Raw genomic sequence first — 9,443 nt, forward strand, 5'->3', positions numbered from 1 at the left:
CTATTCCCTGATTAATACTTCTTCCAGCAGAGTTGCAACTATTCGGAGGCCTATTTACTACGCCCACTAGTTTTCTTTTCCCCTTATTATTCATTATCTCTACCCAAACTGTTTCGTGGTCCTGATCCTTTGTCCCAATATCATTTCTCTGTATTACAGTGATTTCTTCCTTTATTAACATAGCCACCCCACCTGCCCTTCCATCCTGCCTGTGTTTCCTGACAGTCAAATACCCTGGCATATTTAATTCCCAGTCGTTGTCACCCTCCAGCCATGTTTCTGTAATGGCCACAAGATCATACCCAAATGTAGTTATTTGTGCCGTTAACTCATCCATTTTGTTACGAATGCTCCATGTATTCAGATAAAGAACTTTCAAATATGTTTTGTGACACTTTGTTCCTGCTTGTTCCTTTTTTAACACTTTACCTTTTACTCCATACCTTCTGTCCCTTTCATCTGTCTCCCTGCTCAGGTTCCAACCCCCTGCCACAGCTTTGATGCTGGGTTAATCGCCTTACGCCTTCTAGTTTTTATTTTATCTGTCGTGCCTAAAGTACACTTTCTTTCCGCTGCTCTCCGCTTTTCCCTTTCACTTGTTCTTGAACAACTGTTTGTACTATTTGTATTGTAGATTTCCCCTGGGTCTTCCCCTCTCTTGCTGCTCTCAACTTTATTCTCTTCTGACTCCCCGCTCAGGTTCCCATGCCCCTGCCACTCTAGTTTAAACCTTCCCCAACAGCACTAGCAAACAGCCCCGCGAGTACATTGGTCCCGGTCCTGCTCGGGGGTAACCCGTCACGCTTGCAGAGGTCCCACCTTCCCCAGAACCGGTCCAAATGTCCCAGGAATCTAAATCTCTCCCTCCTACGCCATCCCTGCAGCATTCATGCTGTCGATTCTCCTGTTTCTCTTCTCACTGGCACGTGGCACCGGCAATAAACCTGAGATCACAACCTTTGAAGTCCTGCTTTTTAATTTATCTCCGAACTCCTTAAATTCACCTTGCAAGACCTCATCCCTTCTTTTACAAATGTCGTTGGTACCAATATGGACCACGACTACTGTCTGTTCACCCTCCCCCTCCAGAATGCCCTGCAGCCGCTCCGTGACATCCTTGACCCTAGCACCAGGGAAGCAACATACCATCCTTGTGTCACGTTTGCCGCCTCAGAAAAGCCTATTTGTTCCCCTTACAATTGAATCCCCAATCACTATAGCCCTGCCACTCTTCTTCCTCCCCTCCTGTTGCATCTCCTGTACTTGCATGGAAAGGTGCTGTGGGAGGAGGGCGGGTTTTGGGGGTGATGGAAGAGTGGACCAGCGTGTCGAGGAGAGAGCAGTCACTTGAGAATGTTGAAAGGGGAATGGAGGGGACGATGTGTTTGGTGGTGGGATTGTGCTGCAGGTGGTTGAAATGGGGGAGGATGATATGTTGAATGTGGAGGCTGGTGGTGTGGAAAGGAAGGACAAGAGGAACCCTATCATGGTTCTGGGAGGGAGAGGGTGAGGGCAGAAGTGGAGGAACTGGGACGGACACGGTCAAGGGCCTGTTAACTTGAGTGGAGGGGAATTATCGGTAGAGGAAAAAGGAAGATATTTCGGAAGCACTGGTGTGGAAGGTGGCATCGTGAGAACAGATGTGAAGGAGACGGAGAAACTGGGAGAAGGGAAAAGAGTCCTGACAGGAAGCGGGGTTGGAGGATGTGTAATCAAGGTAGCTGTGAGGGTCGGTTGGCTTTTAGTTGACAGTGGTTGACAGCCTATCCCCGGAAATGTAGACAGAGAAGTCGAGGAAGGGAAGGGACGATTCGGAGATGGACCGTGTGAAGGCAAGGGAAGGGTGGAAATTGGAAGCAATCTTCATGACATTTCCCAGTTCGGGGTTAGAGCAGGAAACGGCATTGAAGCAGTCATCAATGCACCAGAAAAAGAGGTGAGGGAGGGGACCTGAGTAGGACTGGAACAAATGATGTTCCTCATATCCAACAAAAACAGGAAGGCATAGCTAGGACCCATAGAGGAGCCCATAGCAACACCTTCTATTTGGAGGAAATGAGTGGAGTCAAAGGAGACGTTGTTCAACGTAAGAATAAGTTCAGCCAGGCGGAAGGTGGTGGTGGATGGGGATCGGCTGGGCCTTCGTTTAAGGAAAAGGCCTGGGGCCCACAGGCCGTCCTGGTGGGAGGTGGATGTGCAGACGGACTGGACGTCCATGGTAAAAAGGAGAAAGTTAGGTCTGGGGAAAATAAACTGTTTAAGTGGTGGAGGGTGTCGGAAGAGTCGCGGATGTTCGTCGGAATAGACTGGAGGAGTGGAGAGAAAATAGAGACGGAATAGGAAGAAATTGGTTCCGTGGGACAAGAACAGGGTGAGACAATGGATCTACCAGGCCAGTCCTGTTTGTAGATCTTAGGAAGGAGGTAGAACTGGGCTGTGCGGGCTTTGGGAACTGTGAGGTTGGAGGACGTGGGTGGAAGATCTCCAGAGGAGATGAGGACAGTGACGGTCTGGGAAACTATGGCTTGATGTTCGGTGGTGGGATCACGGTCCAGGGGAAGGTAAGAGGAGGTATGAGAGAGTTGGCGTTCAGCCTCCGCAAGGGAAAGGTCTGTTCGCCTCATAACGATAACAGCGCCACCCTTGTCAGCAGGTTTAATGACAATGTCAGGGGTGGACCTGAGAGAAAGGAGTGCTGCAAGTTCAGAGGGAAGTAGATCATAGTGAGTGAGGGGAGCAGAGAAATTGAGACTGCCGATGTTTTGCCGGCAGTTCCCAATGATAAGATCAAGTGAGAGTTAGAGGATAGAGGGAGGGGTCCAGGTGGACCGAGAATTCTGAAGATGGGAGAAAGGGTCCGAATCCTGGCCAAAGAAATGGGCGCGGATGTGAAGGCCACGGAAGAAGAGCTCAGCATAATATCTTGCTCGAAACTCATTGAGGTGGGGGCGTATGGGGATGACGCTGAGGCTTTTACTGAGGACTGACGTTCGGTTTCAGAGAGGGGAAGATCAGAGGGAAGAATGAAAATACGAAAAAAGAGATTGGAGGGAGGGATAGGGTCAGAGGAAAGTGAAGGGGATGAAAAATCGGGAGGGGTGTGAATCGCATGTTTCAACAGAACTATTAAGATCAAGGCGGAACACTTCCGATCTGACTGCGCCGCCCCAACTTGCCAAATGTGCACCTCTCAACCGCCATTCGCAGCTCTGCAGCGCTGCCCGTCGGTCACGTATGCCATAGCACATAATGCTCCGGAGCAAATGCTGGAATATGGGATGAGAGTGGACAGGGCTTGATGGCCGGCGCGGACACGATGGGCCGAAGGGCCTCTACCGTGCTCTATGACTCTATGACTCAAGTACTGAAAGAAAAAAGCCAAAAAGCATAAAAACAAAAACCAGTTCTTCAGTTACCATCACCTGGATCACAAGATTCGACAAGTAAAATTCGTGAACAATCGGGCGGCTGTCTTTCCAGAGGCCAGCCCTGCTTTCGTCGTGTTTGTCTGTCGAGCGGTCACGCAGATCGAAATGTATCGAGAGGGTTCAAGGCGCAAATGAACATTGGTGCGAATCGGACATCTGCCCAACAGAAACAGTGGTCGCAGCAGAACAAAATTAAAGGCGTGAGATCATGAAAGTGAATGCTGGAGTCGGCAATGCAGCAGGAAAGTTTCCATGAAGTGGAAGGAAGAAAGGAAAGGCGGCATATTGGCTGTGGAAGGAAGAAAAAGTGGGGAAAACAGGCGAGTTTGAACTGTGGAGCATCAAGTACAGGCATGTGAGAGTGCTGGATTTGAAGGAATGGATAGGTTTTTGCCAGCAACATAAAATATTTCTTTCTTGTGCAAAAGATTGATTTCTTGCTGCATACTGTTATTGTATGTGGCAGAGAACAAAAGAGGTAAACGAAACTATACTGCAGCTCGAATTCAAACCGAACTTACTGCGACCTCAACACAGAGCATGGACGAGGATACGATCAAGTCGACGCGCATCAGGTCATGCCCGAACAACAGCAATGTCGCGCCCGGGACTGCTTGGAAAAGAAGGATGTTTGGTGATGAGAAAAAAAAGCAAGCACTTCACACGCTGGCAGAGGTGGGACTCAAACGCTCGCCCCCGCAGCAATTGGAATCTTAATCTAGCGCCTGAGACCGCTCGGCCACGCTACCACCGACCAAAAGGTTGCGTTCAGAATCTGATATCTGGTGATTGAAATGTGGTTTTCTTGCATTTTGACCTTTGAGTCGAGGATTTTCCATTGAACCAATCAAATAAATGGGCTTTCTGAGCAATATTCATGCTGGTAGAGTGTTTGAGGTGATGGATTCCTAATCCATTGTGCTCTGCACGCATGGTTTTGTATTTCATGCGGGCCATTATTACATTTACCGTTTGATGTGTTGCTTCATTCCTGATATTCAACCAGAAGTCTTGAGCCTCGCTCCAATCCGAAGCCACGGTGGATGAATTTTGCATTGCTCGCAGAACTCTGCAAATAACAGCAAGGTCCTGATTGGCGCACGTAGGTGTTGCGAGTGTCAGATGTGAACAACGTGAAGTATCAAGAAAGTGCACAATGACGCCCTGGCAAAGCGAGCATCTGTGCACAGATACAACCTGACCGACTGAGTGTTGCCAGCAGTTTCTGGATTTATTTTTGAGCTTTCACGATAGCCGTTTTCCTGACAACCTGAAACTTTCTTAAAGGGCGCAGCTTCAAGCACAACTTTCTTGTGCTCTACTCACACACAACATCGCTCTTGACTTTCCCACACACGCGCTTTAAAATCTGGCTCATCCGCACATCGATTCCTGCGCCACGAAAATTTGAAAGACCTTTCGCTTTTGGCCTGTAATCGCTACTTTTTCGCCACAGGCGCTGTTTACATATATCCTCGACTCGATTCAATCGCATGTTTCGACAGAACTATTACGATCAAGGCGGAACAATTCCGATCTTCCTGGGCCGCCCCAACTTGCCAAATGTGCACCTCCCAACCTCCATTCGGTGCTCTGCAGCGCTGCCCGTCGGTCACGCAACTCAACTGCTGAAAGAAAAAAGTAAAAAAGCATCAAAACAAAAACCAGTTCTTCAGTTATCATCACCTGGATCACAAGATTCGACAAGTAAAATTCGTGAACAATCGGGCGGTTGTCTTTCCAGAGGCCAGCCCTGCTTTCGTCGTGTTTGTCTGTCGAGCGGTCACGTCGATCGAAATGGATCGATTGGTTTGAAGGCGCAAATGAACATTGGTGCGAATCGGACATCTGCCCAATAGAAACAGCGGTCGTAGCAGAACAAACTTAAAGGCGTGAGATCAAGAAAGTGAATGCTGCAGTCGGCAATGCCGCAGGAAAGTTTCCATGAAATGGAAGGAAGAAAGGAAAGGCGGCATATTGGCTGTGGAAGGAAGAAAAAGTGGGGAAAACAGGCCAGTTTGAACTGTGGAGCATCAAGTACAGGCATGTGAGAGTGCAGGATTTGAAGGAATGGTTAGGTTTTTGCCAGCAACAAAAAATATTTCTTTTTTGTGCAAAAGGTTGATTTCTTGCTGCATTCTATTAGTGTATGTGGTAGAGAACAAAAGAGGTAATCGAAACGAAACTGTAGCTCGTATTCAAACCGAACAAACTGCAACCTCAACGCAGAGCATGGACGAGGATACGATCAAGGCGAAGCGCATCAGGTGGGGCAGTCATGCCCGAACAACAGCAATGTCACGCCCGGTGCTGCTTGGAAAAGAAGGATGTTTGGTGATGAGGAAAAAATAGCAAGCACTTTACACGCTGGCAGCGGTGGGATTCGAACCCACGCCCCCGAAGAGACTGCAGGCTTAATCCAGCGCCTTGGACCGCTCGGCCACGTTACCACCTGACAAAGCTCTGCCTTCAGAATCTGATATCTGGTGATTGAAATGTGGTTTTCTTGCATTTTGACCTTTGAGTCGAGGATTTTCCATTGAACGAATCAAATAAATGGGCTTTCTGAGCAATATTCATGCGACGAGGTGGCCGAGTGTTTGAGGTGATGGATTCCTAATCCATTGTGCTCTGCACGCATGTTTTTGTATCTCATCCGCGCCATTATTGCATTTACCGTTTGATGTGTCGGTTCCTTCCTGAAATTCAACCAGAAGTCTTGGGCCTCGCTCCAATGCGAAGCCACGGTGGATGAATTTTGCATTGCTTGCTGATCTCTGCTCAAATCAGCAAGGTCCTGATTGGTGCACGGAGGTGTTGCGAGTGTTCGATGTGAATAACGTGAAGTGTCAAGAAAGTGCACAATTACGCCCCGGTAAAGCGAGTATCTGTCCACAGATAATACCTGACCTGCTGAGTGTTGCCAGCAGTTTCTGGATTTATTTTTGAGCTTTCACGATAGCCCTTTTCCTGACAACTTGAAACTTTACTCAAGGGCGCAGCTTCAAGCACAACTTTCTTGAGCTCTACTCACACACAACATCGCTCTTTACTTTCCGACACACTCGCTTTAAAATCTGGCTTATCCGCACACAGCTTCCTGCGCCACGAAAATTTGAAACACCTTTCGCTCTTGGCCTGCAATCGCTCCTTTTTCGCCACAGGCGCTCTTTACATTTATCCTCTACTCGATTCAATCCCATGTTTAAACAGAACTATTAAGGTCAAGGCGGAACACTTCCGAGCTTCCTGGGCCGCCCAAACTTGCCAAATGTGCACCTCTCAACCGCCACTCGCAGCTCTGTAGCGCTGCCCGTCGGTCACGCAACTCAACTGCTGAAAGAAAAAATCCAAAAAGCATCAAAACAAAATCCAGTTCTTCAGTTACCATCACCTGGATCACAAGATTCGACAAGTAAAATTTGTGAACAATCGGGCGGCTGTCTTTCCAGAGGCCAGCCCTGCTTTCATCGTGTTTGTCTGTCGAGCGGTCACGCAGTTCGAAATGTATCGACTGGTTTCAAGGCGCAAATGAACATTGGTGCGAATCGGACATCTGCCCAATAGAAACAGTGGTCGCAGCAGAACAAACTTAAAGGCGTGAGATCATGAAAGTGAATGCTGGAGTCGGCAATGCAGCAACTCGCCAAGGCTTCTTCGACAGCACCTCCCAAACCCGCGACCTCTTCCACCTAGAAGGACAAGGGCAGCAGGCGCATGGGAACAACACCACCTGCACGTTCCCCTCCAAGTCACACACCATCCCGACTTGGAAATATATCGCCGTTCCTTCATTGTCGCTGGGTCAAAATCCTGGAACTCCCTTCTTAACAGCACTGTGGGAGAACCGTCACCACACGGACTGCAGCGGTTCAAGAAGGCGGCTCACCACCACCTTCTCGAGGGCAATTAGGGATGGGCAATAAATGCCGGCCTTGCCAGCGACGCCCACATCCCGTGAACGAATGAAAAAAAATTAAAAAAAATGCCGCAGTAAAGTTTCCATGAAGTGGAAGGAAGAATGGAAAGGCGGCATATTGGCTGTGGAAGGAAGAAAAAGTGGGGAAAACAGGCCAGTTTGAACTGTGGAGCATCAAGTACAGGCATGTGAGAGTGCTGGATTTGAAGGAATGGTTAGGTTTTTGCCAGCAACAAAAAATATTTCTTTTTTGTGCAAAAGATTGATTTCTTGCTGCATTCTATTAGTGTATGTGGTAGAGAACAAAAGAGGTAATCGAAACTATACTGTAGCTCGTATTCAAACAGAACAAACTGCGACCTCAACGCAGAGCATGGACGAGGATACGATCAAGGCGAAGCGCATCAGGTGGGGCAGTCATGCCCGAACAACAGCAATGTCGCGCCCGGTGCTGCTTGGAAAAGAAGGATGTTTGGTGATGAGGAAAAAATAGCAGCGGTGGGACTCGAACCCACGCCCCCGAAGAGACTGGAACCTTAATCCAGCGCCTTGCACCGCTCGGCCACGCTACCACCTGTCAAAGTTGTGCCTTCAGAATGTTTTCCACCACAGCGTTTTAAAGGAAGTAATTGAGGAAAATGGAAGATGTTTCAGCCATATTCTTCCAAAGCGCTCTCGATTCAGGAATTGTCCGTTCAGATTGAAAAATTACAAATGTGACTCCATTATTTAAGAAAGGTGAGAGAGAAAAACTGGGAAATTATAGAACTATTAATCTAACATCGGTTGTGGGCAGTTATTGGAATCTGTAATTAAGGCCATTGTAACTGAGTTCCTTGAGAAATTTGACCTGATTGCAGAGAGCCAACATGGATTTGTAATGTGTAGGTCATATCTAATGAAGCTATTTCAATTTTTGAGGAAGTAATTGCAGGAGTTGATTTCAGAAGGCATTCGATATATTCAACAGGAGAGATTGTTAAATAAAATTGAACCTCATGCAATTGAATGCAAATTATTGACCTGATTTGGAGATTGTTTATGCGGTAGAAGACACAGAGTTGTGATAACGAGAATGAACTCGAATTGGTATGTATTCGATCAGTGGTATCTCACAAGAATATGTGCTGAGGCATGAACTCCTCACTAAATGCATTAATGATTTAGATAACATAATATGGAGCCATATATCTAAGTTTGCTGATGAGACAAAGATAGGTTGCATGGTAAGTACTGAAGATGCGAGCATAAAATTACAAAGAGACGTTTATAGATTAAGTGAGTGGGTAAAATTGTGGCAGATGGATCTCAACGCACATAAATGTGTGATCCATTTTGGACTAAAAAAGGATAGATCGAAGATTTTTTTGAATGGCCAGAAGCGATGAACGGTGGAGGTACAAAGAGATTGAGGAGTCCATGAACACAGATCACGAAAAAGGTAGTGGTTTGGTGAAAAAATGATCAAATCGTTTAAAGGAATGTTATCCTTTATAACTAGGGGCGAGAATAGAAAGAGAAGGAAGCTTTGCTACAGCTAATCAAAGCCCTTGTTGGACCACCGATGGAGTAGTGTGTACAGTTCTGGGCACCGCACCTTGGAAAGGATATATTGGCCTTTGAAGGAGTATAGCGCAGATTCACTCGAATGTTAAAAGGGCTCCAAGGGTTTAGTTATGATGAAAGATTGCATAAACTAGGCTTGTATTACGAAGAATATAAAAGGTTAAGGCGTGATTCAAGGATTTGCTGGTATCACCACCATATATATATAAGATTATCAGGATTTACTGCGATCACCAGCCTATATATTTGTGTTTATCAGGGTTACTGCGATCACCAGCTCACATATCTGAGTGCATGTGGATTTACTGGGATCACCAACAAAAATATTTGTGCTGGAGTTTACTGTGATCATCATCCGATATATCAGTACAGGGGTTTACTGGGCTCACCAGCCTATATATCTGGTTTATCGAGGTTAACTAAGATCACCACCCCATATATATGGGCGTATATTGATTTAATGGGTTCACCTGCCTATATAACTGTGATTATCAGAGTTAACTTGGATCGCCAGCCCATATATCTGGGCG

The 9,443-nt window shown here is 46.9% G+C and overlaps 2 non-coding genes across 2 annotated transcripts; both read right to left on the reverse strand.

The window, feature by feature from the left end:
* Nucleotides 1-5,796: 5,796 nt before the first annotated feature.
* On the reverse strand, nucleotides 5,797-5,878 carry trnal-aag (transfer RNA leucine (anticodon AAG)). The gene has a single exon. It is a non-coding gene; the product is annotated as a tRNA-Leu (tRNA).
* Nucleotides 5,879-7,837: 1,959 nt separating this feature from the next.
* trnal-aag (transfer RNA leucine (anticodon AAG)) lies at nucleotides 7,838-7,919 on the reverse strand. The gene has a single exon. It is a non-coding gene; the product is annotated as a tRNA-Leu (tRNA).
* Between the last annotated feature and the right edge of the window lie 1,524 nt (nucleotides 7,920-9,443).

This window comes from Heptranchias perlo, chromosome 35 (genome assembly GCF_035084215.1).
Source record: "Heptranchias perlo isolate sHepPer1 chromosome 35, sHepPer1.hap1, whole genome shotgun sequence".
NCBI classification, from domain to species: Eukaryota; Metazoa; Chordata; class Chondrichthyes; order Hexanchiformes; family Hexanchidae; genus Heptranchias; species Heptranchias perlo.